This window comes from Pleurodeles waltl, chromosome 4_2, assembly GCF_031143425.1.
Source record: "Pleurodeles waltl isolate 20211129_DDA chromosome 4_2, aPleWal1.hap1.20221129, whole genome shotgun sequence".
Classification (NCBI taxonomy): Eukaryota; Metazoa; Chordata; class Amphibia; order Caudata; family Salamandridae; genus Pleurodeles; species Pleurodeles waltl.
This window is the reverse complement of record NC_090443.1, coordinates 98,304,034-98,324,584: the sequence shown is the minus strand read 5'-3', so window position 1 is coordinate 98,324,584 and position 20,551 is coordinate 98,304,034. Positions and strand designations below refer to the sequence as shown.

Genomic DNA, 20,551 nt, shown 5'->3' with positions numbered 1-20,551 from the left:
GCATTCAGAGATCTCTACTTGATGCTTGTGGAACAGAAAATATATTTGAAACTATTATGATCTGCTTATAGAGCCTTTGAGTGAAGAGGAATGAAATTAATTTCAATATAGACTTCTGGATGCAATCTAAGATAAGGCACTGACAAACCAGTGGTCTAAGACAGACAAGGTAGACAATTATTGAAAAACTAATTCTAAAAGTAAAAGTTAACAATACAGCTTGGATATTTAAAAGGAATATACAAAGAAAATACATACAATCATTCATTAACAGTGCACAGACCAAAGACAAATTAAAAATATGACAAGGCAGAATTAAAAAAAACAAAGTTTTCCAATATGTTAGAGATGATTTTGAAAAGATTCCTGCAGCTTACAGATAATTGGATAACTTAACAATTTTAAGAGGAACAAAGCTGGTTTACATTAAAAAAAAAAACCTTGCCTTTAAGCACAGGTTAAAAAAATTGTCTACTAAAGTGTTTATGAAATGTGCAAAAATGTTCAAGATTGTCAGAGGAGAGGATTCGTCACATGGAGATACAAAAATTGCTACAGGATCATATTGGATTAAAGGAAAGAAGGCTTCAAATGGAACCTGCACTAAATGTGGTAAACAGAGAACTTTCCCAATAATTAATAACAAGATTCAAGTGCGACTCCAGGACCAAGTTTGTTTGGATTATTGGATACTCCTGTCTATACAGCTTCTTCAGTTCCTCCCCCTCTCTAGATAGCGTAGCAGGGGCAATAAACATCTCCTTGGCCCATGCTTTGTCTTCTTGTGATATCCCTTGCGGGTTAGTAAATAGCTCTGGCCTTCTGAGCAAGATGGCTAATTATTTTATATATTCCAGCCAAGGTATCAAAAGCCTGCTGTCACAGGCTGAGTAGTCTTTGATGGCAGAACGATTCAGTGAAGTGTGGGGTTTACACTACAGTATACAGACAGCCATACCAGTAATGGCTCTAATTCGACAATGTCCACTGCATAGCCCATACCTAACTCTACATGCAGAAAGAAATGCGGGCTGATGGATGGAAGCCTCAAAAGTTGCCTACAAAACTTATTTTTACAACCTGAAGAATCTGGATGTGTCGATATTTCCAAATAGTCGGCTTGTAGATAAAAACTGGAATATATTTGCAATTATAGACTTTTATAGGATGGTGGGTGAGTTTGTTCCTGATCTTCTGGGTAAAACTAAATAGGGCACATTCAGATGGCTACATTTCTTGTGCTCGGCAGAAAGATGCTATACCCATGGAGTCAAAGGTACTACCCAAGTACAGGAAATGCACCACCTTACCCACATTTGTGCCCTTGATGGAAATACTTCTAACCTTACAGTATGATGTGCTAAAATTAGTTTCCAAATCTAAATTATCCATGGATACCACAAGAGTTGATCAATGCTTGGACAGTTTTGTGTCCTAGACATTAAAAGATTATCACATGGATGCTGGTAAGGCACCATCTGATACGGAGTGACCCTCCAGGTAGTAAATTGACTTGAAATGTTAACACAGTCATCTGCCTTAATGTGTGTGACAGCCCCCCGAAACCCCCAGGTTTAATGACAGTGAATTAGCAATTTTCCAATATCAACTTTGTGTCTCTAAGGGAAGACAAACTGACCAAGTTCTCCCATGCTTCCCCTTTTAGATTTAGCCGCCTGTTCTTTAGGGCAACTTTATAAGTAGCTCTGCAATGCAATAGTCTCTTCGTCCTTGGAGTTATTTGTAGCTGCTCGTAGGCATCTACTGGGCTCCCTGCAGTCCTTATTGCGGCAGCTGGGCTGATCAGAATTACGATTTCTCATAGGGGTGAGAAAATAAGGCCAATGTCGATAAAGCATCAATAAATGAGCAGTCATATTGGATGCAGAGGCCATTTATTTACCAAAAGGAATATTGGCCCTGATAATGTTGACAAAAAGCAGTGTCATATCTACTGTCATCCATTGTACCATGATCCCTTTATGTCTTAGTGCTAAACTGGTAGGTTTAATCTTGTTATTCCTTTTGGAATTGATCAGTTGGTTCACGTTTATGACATCTGAATTATGATCACTAAATCCACTGGCCACTGAGCCCCCAGAAAATACACAAGTTGAGACTGTACTGGTGAGAAAAACATGATCAATAGTAGACCTACCGACCTGACCGTATAGATATATATATATATATACACACTGGATCTGAGTTGCTAATTTGTTCAAAATCTTCAGCTAGATTCCATAACTGTAATTAGTCAAGTACCTGTTTAGTTTAACTCCCCTACTATCCAAGGGTGAATAGGATAATGTCTTAAGAACCCTTTCAGAAGCATCACAAATTGTTACTCTAGAGCCGCTTTTTGTATTGATAACCCCGATAAGCAAGTTAAAACAAGTCAAAAGGTCTTGAGCCCTTTAAGTATCCCAACAACTTTAAACAAGCATTGGCATAGCCAATATGTCTTGCCTTTGGGACCTTATAAGTATTTAGCCAGGCAGCACATTAAACCTTTATCAGAAATAAACCGTATTTGTGCATTCCTTCATACACTTAGCATTAGACTGTAACTGTAAGAACATTCCCCAGAGGGCACCACAATAAAAATAGCATTTGGAAGAAATATGGTCATGTAACCATATAATAAGCCCCTAGAGTGCATAATCACATGAAAAGAGACGAGCACTGCAGTGTAACCATATATCCAGCTCCCCGAGGGCATAATACATAACACATTTTCAGACCTAGCATGCCTGTTGGAATAATATTACAAACAAGGCCCTTAGAACACAAACTACTCCCAGCTGTAAAGCAAAAGCTCCAGAGAGAGCTTAAAAAGACATTGAATGGTGGGAGAGGTTTTGATGTTGGGGTCCCTCCCAACCTAGTTTGGGGACCCAGAAGTTTGACCTAGACAGAAAGAGCATGCCATGCTGAACATTTTGATGGTGGTCCCATTGTCCTAGAACCACCACAGGCTGAGTTATGGGCAAACGTGTTGTAAAAGGAATACCCTGCAAGCATTGTGGGGTGAGATTCCCAAGTGCAGTGAATATTGTAGTATTGGCTCTCCAGCAATGCCAGGGAGAGCCTCATTGAGGGTTTCCCTTCTGTTTTTTTCTATTTAAAAGGCACCAGTTTGTATATTTTTCAACTGCTAAACTTGGGAAGAATTTAGGAATGTCACTGCAGATTTAATCAATGCTCATGTAAAGCAATCTAATCTTCAAGCCGAGTTTGCACTACATAAATAAATGAAAAAGAATCCCCCTCTAGCCTGCGGCCTTTGTCACGTGCAGACACCCCAAAGAAACAGCAACATGCCAGAGGAAGAAACAACCTAAAATGAGCCAAAGCATGGAGGCACAAGAAAAAAGTTGTGTGCCAACACTAATGTATATGGCTGATCGAACAATAATGCATGTGACAGGGTCAGTCTCTGAGGCGGTAACAAAACAGCCTCAAGACGGGACAAACTTAAAGCATTTACCTAACAAACCAAAGGAATTTTGAAAGGCAGGCCAAGGAACGAATGGAAGTGATGGCCTGTAATGGGTGTGGTGGAAGCCCACAGAAGTAGATTACAGTATGTCGAGAAATAGTGTATGCGCACTGCCTAGGCTCGACCTAAACATCAGCACTACACTGCTTATCGTGGGAATATACATCTTTGTAAAAGTTTAAAAGAAAAAGTAATATTTCTAGGCCAAATGATCAAAAAAACTTGAATTCCTGTGTATGAAAGGAGGACTATAGTGACATTACACTGCAGAGACAACCTGAACAGGGTTACCCAACTCCCACTAGCTCTTCCAAAAGTAGAAAAAATGGAGCACATACAATAACTAAAGTATCCAACTTCAGTAATATGTTCCTGTAGCCAAGTTGATAGTTTTATGTCCTGTGGCTAAGTTTACACAGTTAGAGGTTGGAGCGTGTGGTGATGAACCTGGTGTATTACTCAGCTGGTTCACCTTCCATGCTGCTCTAAGCCGGCTATGCGTGTAAAAAAAAGACCAACAAATGCAAAAACTGTTACTGCCCCTTGGCTCTACAGCACATAAAATTACTCCATAAGACACCACCCAATATTTAATCCTTTAAAACAAGTCTGATTATATTCCTTAAGCTGTTCAAGATACTAGAGCCGCAAGGGAGTATAAAAAAAATGTGGAAATGATTAAAGTCAATTGCTGAGAACCAATCAGTGTAAGCTAGCAGGTGGAGTGATGGAGATCCAAAACTGTCACCCATGAGCCCGACGTGATGAGTCTTGACAAGATGGTGCTGGATCTTGAGGGGAGGGTGAGAAATTTCAAATAGAGTTGAAGGTGCTGAAGTGCAGACCTGGCTTAACAGCACCTAAATCATTGCTTTTCCCAAGAAATTAGAGGGCCTATCTATAAAACTGTTCTTAAAGAACTGTCTTTCTACAGTTGTGGAACCAAAAGGACTAATCCTTTGGAGTAAAAAGAGCACATATGACGACTGCGCTGCCAACGTGGTGGGGTGTCAGGCCTTGGTCAGTTATGACAAAACTCCTACATTATAGGGACTGTGATTCAATTTAGTAAAACAAAAACATGGAAAAGTGGAAGCACTGAAACAGGATACTGATGAGAGAAATGTGATGTTAGGAAGTGATCTGACCACTTTTCAGACAAGCACACAGGAAAGTCCTTCAATCACTGAAATGGCTGCCAGTGGCCTCATCTAGATAGAGATCCCTGAGATGAACACTGATGTGGCCATTGCTTTCTATGCAAGTAATGTGTTGTGATTTGTATTTGGCCTAAGGAGATAAACGGGGCACACATATTCTATGCAAGTACGTGACCAAAACCTGGTGTTTGGTGCTTTGTTGGGATATTTACTCCATAATTACACACTCTTTGATCAGTGTTCTTTCTGTAAGTTAGAGAATGCTAGATGGTTACTGAGGTTCCCCGGTCTAGGGGAGAGGAATGATAATAGGATAAATAACTTAGATGGGAGTGTCAAGACTGAAATACGGAAAGTCTGTGGAACAGATATGTATGGGTTTATGGATCACAGTATCGCACGAGAGTAACATACACTGGTAATTAAATTTTACATGGCAATAGCAGGGACATTATTAATCCATAATGTCAGTGGGATGGCTTTGCGGTCTCAATCCATCAAAGCATTGGATTGAGACCGCAAGGCCATCAGCCAGCAGAAACGTGGCAGCGCCAACAGTTGGACTGTGGCGCGTTCGCCAGCAATGTAATTTCACAGTCAGACCGCCGCCAAAGCTGAAGACCACCAGCCTCGTAATGAGGGTCCCAGTGTTCAAAAGTTAATTATTTAACATGAGTGTGATTAGTTCTCGGACAGGTCTGGTACACAACCGTGCAACAGAAAGGGATTAAAAAAGGTATGCAACACTAATCCAGTGCTGCATAAAAAATAGGTAGCTAAAGAAACTTAGATGAGGGAACTAGAGAAGATGATACTGGACCGCAGTTGTTACACACCACTGGTGGCATGCAAGCGTAAACATGTCATGCTCCACAGACTGCATTGAATGAATAAAGGAACAATAATATATAAAGAGCAGCAGCATACACAAAGGGTTCACATTGCTTAAATTGCCACAATTATAGTGCTTATAACCCTAATTAATTGGGCTGCATGTTGGCCCTTCTGATTAAGCTAGACTCAGAAAGGTACAAACTGACAGCATTAGTTGGACAGGACTGTGAAATCAGATACACAAACGGAGACGTAAATAATACATTTGAAGAATACCATGCAAAGATGTATTCTAGTTCACAGAGGTTGAATATTGACCAGTTAAACTCCTTCTTGCAAGAGATATACTTATCAACGTTGTTTCCCCGCCACTAGAAATTACCTGCTGGTTGACATTAACATGGTGATTAGCTTGTTTAGCATGAACAGAACGCCGGGTACCAACAGTGTGCCTGCAGAAATTTACATGGTACATTAGGGGAAATGATGGTGCTAAGGATCCTGAGCCTATGCAATGCCTCGTGGGATGGCTGGCTTTGCTCTGACCAGGAATTGATGCATTATTTTAACTAAATAATGGTGTATTAGACATGGCATTCTACTTTCCATTACGTTAAATACAGACACGATATTGACCAAATCCTGGCATCAAGACTGCTGATGGTGCATCCAGAACTGATTCACCTCAACCATAACAGCTTTGTACCAAATACAAATACATCATCCAATTTTTGAAACAATATTACATTATTAATGATCTCCATAGCTCTTTACACATGCCCTCCGAAGCCTCACCTGACACTGAGAAGGCCTTTGATACTCTGATGTTGAGCTTACAAGTATTCCTTTCTAAGACAAGTGAACTCTGTAGACTATTTAGATGATGGATCAAAATGCTGTACTTACAGCCTATAGCAAGGGTTAAGAACATCTGTTGTTCATATCAGCCATGAAGAGTACAAGTCACAGAGGGCTGCTGGCCTAAAGCTCAAAACATTTTATCGCATTATATGCAGTAAACTTACTGCTGTATGTGGGAACTGATTTTGACAATACACGTCTTTGATCTTTGCCCAATTGTTCTGCCTTAGTGTGAACTGGAGCATATCTTGTTAGAATACATAGAAGCAACAAACAAAGCTGATGGCACATGGAGGTGAGATTCAATGGGTCCGAGACCTTTAAACATTTATGCGTTAGAATACACCAATCACAGTTAATTACTACCTACGTCAATATTGGTAGGGCAGTATAATCAACAAAGAGGTCAGTGTCCTACTAACGTACCAGTGAAGCTGTTGAATAAAGTCTTCCAGAAATTATCTAAGCAGGTAGAACTGATCTGGTGGTATGGTAGCAGATGGGAAGCTTTTGAATTTTACTACCTAGCTGCAAAATTAAGGGAGTGGCAAAGTCGCTAGTTGATACTAAAACTGCTGAAACAACTTTTACTGAGTAGGCTTGGCAACAGATTCTGATTGGAAAGGCCACATGAAGTAAGGTACCAGGGAGACGAGAAATGCCATGATGGGCTGGAATGGCCCATGACATACCTTGAAAGCAAAAAATTAAAGGCAGCATACTCTCCTGGTCACCATCAGCTGTGTTTCACGGGATTTTAAATATTGGAATCAAGGATATATGCGAGCCAATTAACCAGTCATATCACTCTGTATGAAAATAGTGGGGACAGAAATTTGATGAGCAAGCCAACTAACATAGTTCAGCATCTGCTTTTATTACTGGCAATAGAACATAAGGCAACCGTGCAAATGTCTAAATATCACTACACCATTTAAATAAAATCTCACTCACTACAATGAGAACTCAATGGGAATCTCACATAAGTAGAGGTACAACAACACGGATTGTGAAAAGCAAGGGAATTTCCAGCATGAGGTTCTTTAGAATTAAAGACTAAACACTTCTGTGCTTATATGAGCCTACTATATTCAAACCTCATCCACCACCAATCAATAACTGTCAATGCTGGAATCTTTCGATAATGCCTGAATGATGGGAAACCAAGCCACAAAGTAGATTGTTTTAATATACACTTTTAAAATTAGTATTTAAAGAGTTCTTGGAGGACTTTTACATAGATGACAAGCGCAATGATGAGGCTGAATGATGGTATAGCATGCTGCCAAAGTTTAGATCGTTTTAATATACACTTCTTAAAGTAGTACTTAAAGTCTTTGGAGGACAGATCTGCATATTCTCAGTTTAGGCTAGGATATCTATATTTTATTAGTTCTCGTACTTGTATTAATCCTTCACCATTTGATGGACCTTTTCTACTTCACAGCCTTTTATTTTTATCCATCTTACTCGTATAGTAAATTGCTTGGTGTGGATCTAATCTTAATGGGTCTAGATGTGTGAACTCTGCATTTTTTTTTTTAAATAACAGTTTAGTTATTTAATGGATTATGATGAGTCTGAGGTCGTAAAATTTTGATATATATAACATGGGTCATATTGCACTGTTTTTAATACCTTCTGTTTGCGGAGTCTATAGATTTCACCACAATGATTTGCTGTGATTTGAATTTATTGTGCAAATAAATAAAGAACTTGATCATTCAAGAATACCAATTTATGAACTCCAACAGTAGACTACAGGGCAATGGAATGTTCAAGATACCACACATCTTCCTTTTATACAAAAAGAACTAGTTACTTACTTTCGTTAATGCTTTTTCTGGTTGATACAGTAGCTACCTGTGGATTCCTCACCTTTTGAATCCTCCCAATGAGCCAGCAATCAACAGAAACTTTCTTCCCAGCTCTTCACGTCGTCGAGGATGTCACAACTGCACGGCTCCGCACGCGACTCCGCCCGACATCATCATGACAATAAGAAGTCCTCGCTGGTGTGCTGACGTCAGTTTCACCATTTTTTACATGCCCTTGAGGCGAACAGGTGAATACCGACTTCACAAGAACAACATACATATACCAATCCAAATACAAATATAAATCACAATATTTGTTTATATAAAAAACACCAAAAACTAATATACATTTATAGCAAAATAAGTCTTGGTATGACCAGACAGGCAACTTGGAGGCGGGTGGGACTGTGAGGAATCTACATGTAGCTACTGTATCTACCAAAAAAGCATTAACGAAGGTAAGTAACATGTTCTTCCAATGGATACAACTACCTGTGGATTCCTCATCTTATGAACAGAATCCCAAAGAAGAACTGCACTCATAGGTGGGTGCCTGACCGGTCAAACCAAGAAATCCTGCAAAACAGAACGTGCAAAATGCCCGTCCCTCCTAACTTCCAGGTCTATCAATAATGCTTTGCAAAAGTATGGAGGGAATCCCAAGTTAGAGACTTACAAATTTCAGCAACTGGGACACCTCTAGCCAAGGCTGAAGTAGCAGATTTAGCCCTGGTGGAATGGGCCCAAATACCTTCAGGAGAAACCTTCTTTGCCAGTGAATAACAAATCTTCATGCAAAGAATGACCCACCTGGAAAGGGTTATCTTGTGGACGGCTTTACCCTTCATCTTGCTCACATATCCAACGAAGAGTTGATCATCAATATGAAAGTCTTTTGTCCTTTCAATGTAAAAACTCAGAGCGCCTTCTAGGCAATGAAGTCTTTCCACCTCTGAAAGACACGGAGTAGGGTAAAATGATGAGTGTTATAGATTGCCTCATATGAAAGGGAGTGACAACCTTAGGAAGGAAAGCCGCCCTGATTCTCCGCACCACCTTGTCTGCATGAAAGGATGTAAAGGGAGGTTTCACACTCAGAGCTTGGAGCTCACTCATAGGCCTAGCAGTCGTGATAGCTGAAAGTAAAACTGTTTTCAAAACTAAAAGTCTCAAAGGACAAGAATGCAAAGGCTCAAACTGTGAACCCTTAAAAAAAGTTAGAACCAAATTCAAATCCCACTGAGGCATAAGAAACAGAGTGGGAGGAAACTTGTTAGTCAGGCCTCTCAAAAACCTATAACTATAGGAGACCTAAATAAGGAAGGCTGAACAGGAAGGCACAGAAAGGCTGACAGCGCCGATAAATAACCCTTCACAGTGGCAACTGCACATCCCTTCTGTGCCAAGGAAAGGGCAAAAAGCAAAACATCAGACAAACGGGCCTTCAAGGGATCAATTTGCTTCTCTCCACACCAAGCAACACATTTTGCCCATCTGTTAGCATAGACAGTCTTGGTGGGGTGTAGCCTGGCCGATGAGATAACATCCACCACTTCTGGAGGGAGAGAATAAGAACTCAGATTGCCCCGTTCAATCGCCAGGCATGTAGGTGCAGGCTCTGGAGGTGGGGGTGTAGAACCTGCCCCTGCGACTGCGAGAGGAGGTCTGCCCTGAGAGGGAGACGGAGCAGAAGGCACAGTAAGAGTTGGAGAACGTCTGAGTACCACACCCTTCTTGGCCAATCCTGAGTTATTAAAATGACTTAAGCCCGATCTTGGAGAATCTTCCTCAGAACCTGAGGAATCAAGGGTATGGGGGGAAATGCGTAAAGTAACTGGTCTCACTAAGACATCTGAAACGCATCCCCCAATGCTCCTTGCACCGGATACTACAGGTCTATCTGTGGAAACTCCCACATCCAGAAGATGTGAAGAACCAGGTGAGGATGGAGACGCAACTTGTGATTGGCTGAGAAATGCAGACTGAGATTGTTCCCTGTTGAGAACCCTGGCCAGATGGTTTGCTGCTATGTAAATCCGATGGTCCTGAGACCAGGACCAGAGCCTCTTTGCAGAGGAGGTATGACCCCCACACTCCTCCCTGCTTGTTGATGTACCACATTGCAGTAGTGCTGTCCATCAAGACCTGGACTGACTGACCGCGAAGGAACGGGAGGAATGCCTTGAGAGCCAGACGTATCACCCATAATTCTAACAGATTGATGTGAAACATCTGTTCCACTGGAGATCAATGACCTTTGACCTCCAGGCCCACCCAGATGAGTCCCCCTTCCCCCCCCCCTCCCCCTCCGATGAGTCCCGTCCCCCCCACCACACCTCACCCTACCCAGAGTGGAAGCATCCGTTATGATCATGGCCACTAGAGGTGGTAGACAAAACGGCCTTCCTTGAGAAAGGTTGCCGTCCACAGCCCACCATTGTAGATCCGTTGCAGGATCTCTGGAGATCGTTATCGTCTCTTTGAGATCCCCTTTGTGTTGAAACCACTGATTGCGGAGGCATCATTGTAGAGCCCTCATGTGCCAACATGCACGATTGACCAACAGAATGCAAGAAGCGAGCGGACATAGGACCTTGAGGACCAGAACAACTGCTCCATTTTGAAACATTGGAATCAACGTCTTAATTTCCTGAATCCGCTGAGGCAGAGAATAGGCCCGATTCAATGTGGTATCCAGTACTGCCCCTATGAACGGAGGCACTGAGAGAGCTCCAGGTGAGACCTGGGCACGTTCACCGAAAAGCCCAGATTGAACAACAACCTTGTTGTCACTTGCAAGTGATGCAACAGAAGCTCTGGGGACTTGGCTTTTATCAGCCAATCGTCCAGGAAAGGGAATACAGATATTCCATTCCTTCTGAGGTCTGCTGCAACCACCGCCATTACCTTCGTGAAGACCTGAGGTGCGGAATTAAGACCAAAAGGAAGGATCGTAAACTAGTAGTGTTGCGACCCTATCACGAACCGGAGATACTTCCTGTGGGACTTCAGAATGGGGATATGAAAATAAGCATCCTGCAAGTCGACAGACACCATCCAGTCTTCCTTGTTCAATGCCAGAAGCACCTGTGCTAGAGTCAGCATTTTGTATTTCTCCTGTTTGAGGAACCAATTCAAAATCCTCAGGTCCAGGACAGGCCTCAATCGACCATCCTTCTTGGGAATCAGGAAATATCTCGACCAGCATCCCTGACCCTTTTCCTGCTCTTGAACCAACTCCACTGCACCTTTTAACAAAAGGATTTGCATCTCCTCCTGAAGCAACAGGAGATGATCTTCTGAACAAAACGAATGACAGGGAGGGATGGTGGGGGGGGACGGGGGGGACTCCCAAAAAGGAGGGGCATAACCTTTCCCCACAATATTTAGTACTCAAGAGTTCCTATGTGACTAATTCCCACTCGTGGAGAAAATGAAATATCCTGTCCCCTGCAGGAGAAGCATGATCCAAGATGGATAGAAAACTAGGGCTGCTTTCCTTGTTGGGTTCCCCCAGAGGAAGAGGATGAGGCAGTGTGCTGCTGGGTGGCTCCTCGTGTCCTAACCCTCCCCACCCTCTAAAAAATCTATAGAGAGGGTTGGCAGGCTCTTGAGTGCTGGACTGTGGTCTTCCACAATGAGAGGATGCACGGCCAAACCCCCTAAACCTCCAAAAGGACCTAAAGGGTGTAGATGCTGACGCCTGCTGTCTGTGAAACGTCCTAAAGCAGAGTTCGCTTTGGACCCAAACAACTTTTTGCCGTCAAACGGAAGGTCCAACAAAGTTATTTGAACGTCTGTGGAAAAGCCGGAAGACTTAAGTCACGCATGACTCCTGGTCGCCACCGAAGTGCCCATTGCCCTGGCTACTGAGTCTGCTGTATCCAGACCAGACTGGATAATCTGTTTGGCCACCGCTTGAGTGTTTAAAAGGAGCTCATCAAACTGCCCCTGTATACCCTGAGGCGAGTTCAGCACTACAGCTCTTTCAGTGTCCATCAGGGCATGAACATACCTCCCCAGCACACAGGTAGCATTGACCGATTTCAGGGCCATACTACATGGGGAGAAACTTTTCTTGGTTGTTAGCTCCATTCTCTTGGACTCCCTGTGCGATGGAGTAGCGGGAAACGAGCCAGGTGCAGATCGGGCAGAACAAGAAGCTTGGCCCACCAAGCTCTCAGGAGTCAGACATTGGGATCAAAATCGAGGCTACCCTGGAGCAACCCTGTAACTCCTTGACACAGTCCTGGAAACCACTGGACACGTAACAGTTTCTCGAAATGTCTAAAATAGGCTCAGTAACAGCATCATTGAATGGGAGGAGGGGCTCCGCAGAAGTAGAGGCAGGATGCCACACCTCCGTCAAGATGTTTGTCTTTACTTCTGAAGCTGGCAACAGGAGATCCAAAAATTCACCAGCCTTCCTTAAGACAGTATGATAGGATTGTGCCTCCTCTGTATATTCACCTGGGGATGAAAGATCCCACTCAGGGAAGGTATCCAGTCCACTTGCATCGTCCAGACCCTGAAACTCCCCCATAGGCTCAGGAATCTCTCCTTCCTCTAATAACTGTTGCTGGTATTCCTGGTCCTCCAAGAGCCTCAAGGCTCTCCTCCTTGATCTCAATGTGGCCTACAACCTCGGCGTCCACAGAGTTAGCCGACGTTGACGACGCCGGCTTCAAGACAGATGGACGTGGTGGAGGAGATGGTGGACATAAACTGCGTCCCAACCGTGATCCAGCCGGCCTGTATTGACTCCATCGACGCCATTATCTGAAGTGACATCATTGGCGCCGAACCAGCACTCTCAGCCGGATAGAAGCGCACAAATGGAGCGGACTTCTACAGAGCCGGCGAACCCAAGGAAAACGCTAATGGATCCGTGGGACCAGCTGGTGCACCAGCAGGAGCCATAGTTTTGATAAAAATGCTAAACATAGCATTAGGGAAAGCCGCCTGACCCACTCCAGTAGTCGGGAAGGCAAGAGACCTCTGGTCATCTTGATGGCTTGGGTCGGATCCAAAACTTGCGCCACCGGCTCCTGAGCCAATACGGGTGAAAAGTGAGTCAGAGGACTCGACAACCTCAATCAGTGATGGCACCAGAGAAACCTGTGGACTCTGAGGCTGGGGAGTAATAGTTGGACTGACCTCCCACGCCATATGATGTTGTCACTAAGGGGACAGAGACCAATCTCTGGAAGAACGGCGTCGAGAATCGTGCCGGCGCCGCTTCTTATGAGATCTTGATGACTTGTGAGAAGAAGAGTCCCTCGCCTTAGATCTCCGATGACCCTTGCATCCCCTCTTAGCTTTTGCTAAGAAGAGCTTAGTCTCTCTTTCTTTTAAGGCCTTCGGGTTCATTCTCCGGCAAGACACACACCCTTCTACATCGTGGTCCGAACTTAGACACCACAAGTAGTCTTCATGAGGGACTGTGACTGACATATGACCCCCGCACTCACGACAAGGATTAAAACCTGATTTCTTTGGTGGAGACAGTGTAACAAGTACAACAAGACACCTTCGAAACAGTAACTGTTCGAGAGCTAGGAAAAAAACGTTAGCGTCGAAGGCGCGGAAAACAGGGAACTGACGTCAGCACGCCGGCGAGGACTTCTTATGGCCACGATGACGTCAGGTGGAGTTGCGTGCGGAGCCGTGCAATTGTAACGTCCTCGTCGACGTGACGAGCTGGGAAGAAAGATTCCGTCAAAGCTGGTGCATTGGGAGAATTCATAAGGTGAGGAATCCACAGGTAGTTGTATCCATTAGAAGCAAAACACAGAAACTCTGTACAACAATATTGAAATGTGAGATTGAGTATAACAAAATTTTAAATTAAACTTCAAACAACTCACTAAATATCCCTTAAAAAATTACCTCATTCAATACAAAAGTACCTACCCAAATTATAACAACATAGTTCACTTAAACAGTTACATAAGAACCAAACCAGCTTTGACTACTATAGAGAGAGAAATAAGCATTGTGAACCAAGACTCTACTCAGGTATTCTACCGTCACTAGTTTTGAAAGTATTGTGGAACAGTTTGACAATTTTTCTAGGTTCAGTACATTTAAATTACTTCCAAAACCTACTGGACAAAATTCTAACAAAATCATACACACAAACATTAATGTGCACACCAATTTTTGCATCAAAATAACACTTTCTCAGCATCACTTTTCTTTCTCTTTTATTCTTTACTCATCTTTAACTGAACAATTAATCACTCCTTTTCACCAACTCATCCAACTGGGACATAGCTTAGAATGAGGAACTCAGCCACGGTATAACTCAAAAGGTGTCTCACCAGTAGCTGAATGAGGAGATAATCAGTAGCTAACCAGACGTTCTTTAAACACCTTTCTCCAGTGCAAACCACTTAGTCTCGCCAGCTGCAGACTCTTTCGATGCTCTGATAAGACGCATCAACCATCCCATTACATTCAGGATGACATGAACAGCATGCTTATGTAGAACACCATCACACAAAAAAATATTTAACTTTTCTCTAGAGCACAGCTGAGGACCGCTGTCATCATTAAGGAGCAATTTAGGAAATCCTTTGCATCTAAACAACTCTTCCAAAATTTAATGACCGATCTGAAGAAGTGTCTATGGCACACACTTCAGGCCAGCAAAAGTACATGTCTACAGCCACTATCATATAAAGCATAGAGAGAAGATCAACAATGCCTTACAAAATATCTTGCTGTGTACCTTTAGGTAGGTCACTACAGGAGGTATCCTGGTCTTAGAAACATGGCCACTGACAACACATTCTCCACACTGTTGCACGCCTTGTTCCACTTTCAGATCAAAACCCCAAATCCTCCCTCAGACATTTTTTCACCTTCACGATACCTAGATGCCCCTCATGCGCCAATCCAACCAGTTTATCTCTGAGACAATTAGGTACTACCAATCATATCCCTATCAGAATCACACAATCACTATCAAAGTTTCTCCCTCTCCAATATACAGGTGAAGATCGGAACTGATCAGTTACTTCTTAGGCCAAACTTTATCCATTAATTTACGGCACGCTCCGCGAGTGATCACACAGTCACTTCATCCGTCACTTCATCTATTCATCTCCTCCCACTACGTCCTCAGGGAGCTCCCTTGAACAAAATGTAGAATGACAGCCCGCAGCATTATTCTTGGACCCTGGTAGAGACTCCACGTTAAACGTATGCTCTTGTAATTTTACCATTCACCTGCAAATGTCAGCAGAGACCAAATCTAAACCTATCTTTATCAAGATTTCATTCAAAGGTTTGTGGTAGGAGTGAATGACAAAAAAATCCATGCATAAATATTCCTGATTTTTTTTTATTTATTTTTTTATACTGCTCAACTGACTGCTAGAGCCTTACTTGAGCACTGATGAGTTAGACTCAGAACCCTATATTATGCACTTTCACTCTTTTCAAATCACAATTGTTCTTCACAACACAGCACCCAGTCCTTCGACACTAGCCTCAGTGACCATAACAGATTCTCTACATGGCACAAGTGCTTTGCAATCAGGTAATGTTGCTAAATATGTTTTAATAAAACTGAACTCCTCATTACATCCACTGCTCCATGCAAAACATGTATGCTTTTTTCTCAAACAAGGGCACCAGAAATGAAAGAGAAGTTGGATATACTGGGATTATAAAACAAAACCATACCTAAAAATAAGCCGTTCTCCTTACTCTTAAGAAACTCTAATTTACAGATATTATACACACTAGCTACTGTTTTGGCCTCAAACATCACCCTATAAAGTAGGTTCAAGATAAAGAAATCTCTTCTTTCCTAAACTGATATTTCTCCACTTGCAGAGTCAGACCAACTTCTCCCAATCTTTGCAATTCGTTCTTCAACTACCTTTACAAATGTAAAAGAAAGAGCACGTTTTATGAGTCAAATTATATATCATCCACAGATTCAGCTGTTTGGTGACTACATAAGCCAAAATGATGGGTTCTCATATGGTACTTAATCTACGCAGCTAATGTACGTAAAGATTTTTTTCTTTAGAACATATTCATGAAGAAGATTAGCTTCTTCAGGACTAAATGACTGGAAGATTATCTTAGTGCTTCGGCACCAAGGCAATGTGTACAGCTAATTTTCTTTCAACATATAGATCAGCTCCACACATTTGTACATCCTTTTGAAAAACATTCTTCCATCTAGCCCATTTCAGTACAGGTTTATGTGGATGTAGAATTAAAAATAGATGTGGAGTAATATTTTGCATTTTGGTTTCTAAATCCCCTTACTCCATTGTGAGGTGCAGCAAACCAACAAAAAGTATAGTGTGTCACATTTAAAAGAGAAAAAAGAATCCCAACATGGAGACGTTCAGTGGAGTAACATTACAGAAAAAAATACTGCAGACAGGATTTTATGTAAGTACGTGAGCGAAGACTCACGAAAACTGTGGTAATCTCACTACATTTGCATTATAAAAGTTCTCTACAAATGTACTAGTTCTCTGAGGCAATGAGCGCTGTGAAGTGACGTGAACGCACCGCAATTCAATTCAAAATCGTCCAAAATCAAGCAAAAATCCACAGGACTGATTACTGTTTAGACTGTGTTACACTGTTAGTCAAGACAGTTCACAGTTATAGATCGAAAATGTTCATTTTGGCTTCATTTCACTAACAAGAAGGCACTGTGAAAAGGACTTCTTGTCAAACACAGACTCATGGGAACGCTTCACTTAGTATGCGTTCCAGTGATGAAACAATTGCCAAACGCCACAAAGTGCCACAAAAGTAACTGGTGATTCCGGACTGAACATGTCACTTTTGAAGAGGCCTGGTATTCCAATAGATTTGGTTGAAGAAGCAGGTCCCGAGAGAATATGTTGCTCCACGTCATTTTGTTTTCAGTGATGGAAAAATACATTACAAAATGTGTTTAGCTGCAGTGTGTTAGTTGATGAAGAAGAGACTGCTTCCTAATGGAAACTTTGCTCCAGGAAGCTTGCATTTCAGTGGTGAAATTACACAGAGTATTTCTGAAACGCGGAACACCAACGCCAGTAGATGCATAACTGAAGAAACTGTTTCAAGCGTTAGGTATGGATGAGTCATACATGTGTCACAATAAGGGCAATGCAGCGCAAGACATAAATGGGTCCCATATTACTGCCCACGGGGAAAACCCAAAGTATCAAAGAAAGGATTTCTTTTATCCTTTTTTTTTTTAAACCGGATGCAAAGTGAACAAATATCACCCATAAAAGGCAGAATCGTAGGTCTACTAAAAATAAATTTAGCAGAAACCACTTAATTTGCTTCCATCTGGTGTGTACATAAGTCAGAAGTTATTGCTTTCCAGACTTTGTTGCTCTTTACAAGTAGGACGTATACAGGGAAGGCTGCTAGCGCCAAATTGTCATCAATGTAGAAATTCCTGTGGTGCTCTGTGAAGCAGGACACTCCCTGTAAAACACTTAGACCATATACTTTTCTTTGATCACAGATTGCATCTTCACTCTCTATTAAGGGCTTCAGTGTTTGCATATCTGGAAAAACACACACACACAGTCCCACTCGGAAATCCTGACTGCTGTCTAACTCCATATAGCTGGGCTCACAGGAGTACTTCCTGTACCACCACCTTGTTCTATTTGATCAGCATTGATTGTATCTGCAGTGGGATGTTCCCTTTTATCCCAGCTATTTTCGCTTATGTGTGCTTCAAATGATGAGTCATATTAGTAACTGATATAAAAGAGTATCCTTCTCCCTGATGGACAGAGCACGAACCACGGGGTGAAGGGGGAGGTTCATCCTCGGACTCGCAGCTAGCATTTGAATTACAGAGCCTTGGTATGTGGAAAGAAGAAATATAATAGGGAATAAGTAAATGTTTAATAGTTAGAAACTTTAGTTTCTTAAAATGCGATGTAGATTAATCCGGAAGCATTAAGTACATTTGAAGACATTTGCCACTGCATAAAGGGAACTATGCAGATGACATAAAAAAGGGCATTGCTTACAAATTATATTAGTCGGCATATTTCATCTTCGTATCTTACAAGACAGTCTGTCTCATCTCTCATATTTCTAGGTGTGTCCCTCTAAAAATCCCTTTCTAACTTTGGTATTAATTATACATTGTGGCTATTAATTATAATAATATATATATTTTTTTAATTAATGGCAGAGTTTACTGCAAAATGATATTTAATGTATGTACCTTGCATTTGCACAACAGCAAATTTTACAACTGTAAAACTGTTCTACAGTGTAATTCTGATATTACTACGTCGGCATACAGTTTGTATTAACACTGCAATGGATAGTATAGGAAATTGGATTATCAATTAGGGTGGGTGATTATCAACCCCAAGGAACAATCACAATCCTTGTCATGGTGAACCCATAAAGTAACTAAATTAACCTGACCTCAACCCAGGTGGGCATAGCAGAGAGAAGACAGGTTTAATTTGGGGCACATGAGCAAAGTATTTATGCAGTACCAAAACTGTAATAATGTCAAAATGCAAAACAATATAAATCCCAATTCAAGTTAGCAAAATAAGAGTAGAATTTTATAAATGTGATGATACCAAAACAACAAAACTCCAATAAGTGGGAACAAGAGATACATATTTTTAAAGTTTTATGTAAAAATAGTGGCTAAAAGAACAAAGCGCCAATAATAGTCAATGGTTGCTGTAAACCGTGACCTGGGGTCAATTTGAGGCTGACCACGATTAAATGCGGGTCAAATACACCAAACAACATTGTCCTTGTCAAAGATTTTACCTTCTGGCTTTAGTACTTTAAGTTCAAACCAACCACAAGAATATACTTTGAAGGCTCCCAGGACCTCAGGGGAGGCACTTGCCAGGCACAGACCAACAGCAAGGTCTAGTTGCCACTGGTCAGTAGGTTACTTCCAGTAGACAGGCTCTTGAAGCTTGGTGTTTCCCTGTATCCAGAGAGAAGGGCAGCCAACTAACCCACTTTTGTGTCCTGGGTACAAGAGGAAGCAGGTCCAGCTTCAAGGTTACTTTCAGGTCACAGACAACAGGTTAAGTTCTCTTCTGATCTTTCACATGTTCAGAAGGTGTGCTGAAGTGGAAGCTTGGAGATGCCAGCTCTATATATGACACTAGCTGGTGGGTGATGGTAACATCGCCCCACCCCAACCAATGGGGTAAAGTTCCTGGGGCTAATTAGTCCCACGTTTTCAGGAGGACCTATTTGCTTTACTGCCAACAGGCCCAAAATGGCATGTGTCAGGACATTTTCAAAATGGCTAAAGACTTCAGCCTCACTAAGCTTGGCTCCAAGGCTGAGGGTATGAGTAGGGAGCTCATAAAGTAATCTGAGTTTCCTCCAACAACTAAAACTAAAATCCAGTTTAAAGCAGGCACAGTATCCACAGCTAAACCAGAAACAGAAGGCTTGCAGCACGCACAAAAGTAAGGTAATTCTGTAACCAGAACAAGGTATACTGCACAAGAATTGTCTTGGTTTGCTGTTCTCTCCCTTTCACATGCCCCCAGGTGTTGCATGTCGCTCAATAGACATGTCAAGCAGGATTTAACACTGTGCTGTAAAACGGAAACCCACAGCCTCCACAATGCATATTATCCTGAACCTAGATGAGTCATCACTGCCCATTGAGGTCAGCCTATTGTTTGCTCCTGAGGGGCATTTCACAATTGTTTTGCACATATTCAGGGCTAGTCACTGGCTGGAAGAAGTTGGAAAGCCAATGCAAATTGGGTTCCAGGAAATTCAGACAGGGCAAAAGGTAACTTTCCATTAGATTTATTACAAATCTGACACCATCACTAAACTAGGCTTTCTTAACTTAAAAATAGTTGTTTAATCATTTTTCTAGCTGGTCCTATTTCCGAGATACAGTATAAGTATTTATAATTTTTTTCCAGTGTTTCTCTATGGGCCAGCCAACCTTCCTACAACGAAAATAGCTTTTGGGTGCTAGCTACTTTAAAGGAATTTCAACATTACAGTTCTACATGTACTAATTTTAAATACCATGTTTGCTGTCTGTTGGCAGGCCTATAAAGGGTTTCAAGGTCCCCAAAGGGGTGACAAATTAATATTTAAAAGGGAGGGTTTGACCTATCAAAGTGTTTATTTTGAAAGCTCAAACTGTAGTTTTTACACTTTAAAACTAAGGTTACTACGGTAGGCCAGAAGGTATATTTGCATTGCCACTGCAGTGGATGGCACAATAGATGCTGAAGTTCATTCGTGGCAATTACATTCCAGCCCTTGTGTACACTTTGTACCATACGCTAGGGACTTATAGTCAAGTTAAATATGCCAATTAAGAGTATTTCAATGCAACCATGTTTAAAGGGAAGCACAGGCAC

The 20,551-nt window shown here is 41.9% G+C and overlaps 1 protein-coding gene across 4 annotated transcripts in view; it reads right to left on the bottom strand.

Annotated features, from left to right (window-relative positions):
- Window positions 1-20,551, bottom strand: part of OS9 (OS9 endoplasmic reticulum lectin) — a 171,891-nt gene that overhangs the window by 79,742 nt on the left and 71,598 nt on the right. The gene's annotated exons all lie outside the window — the stretch shown is intronic.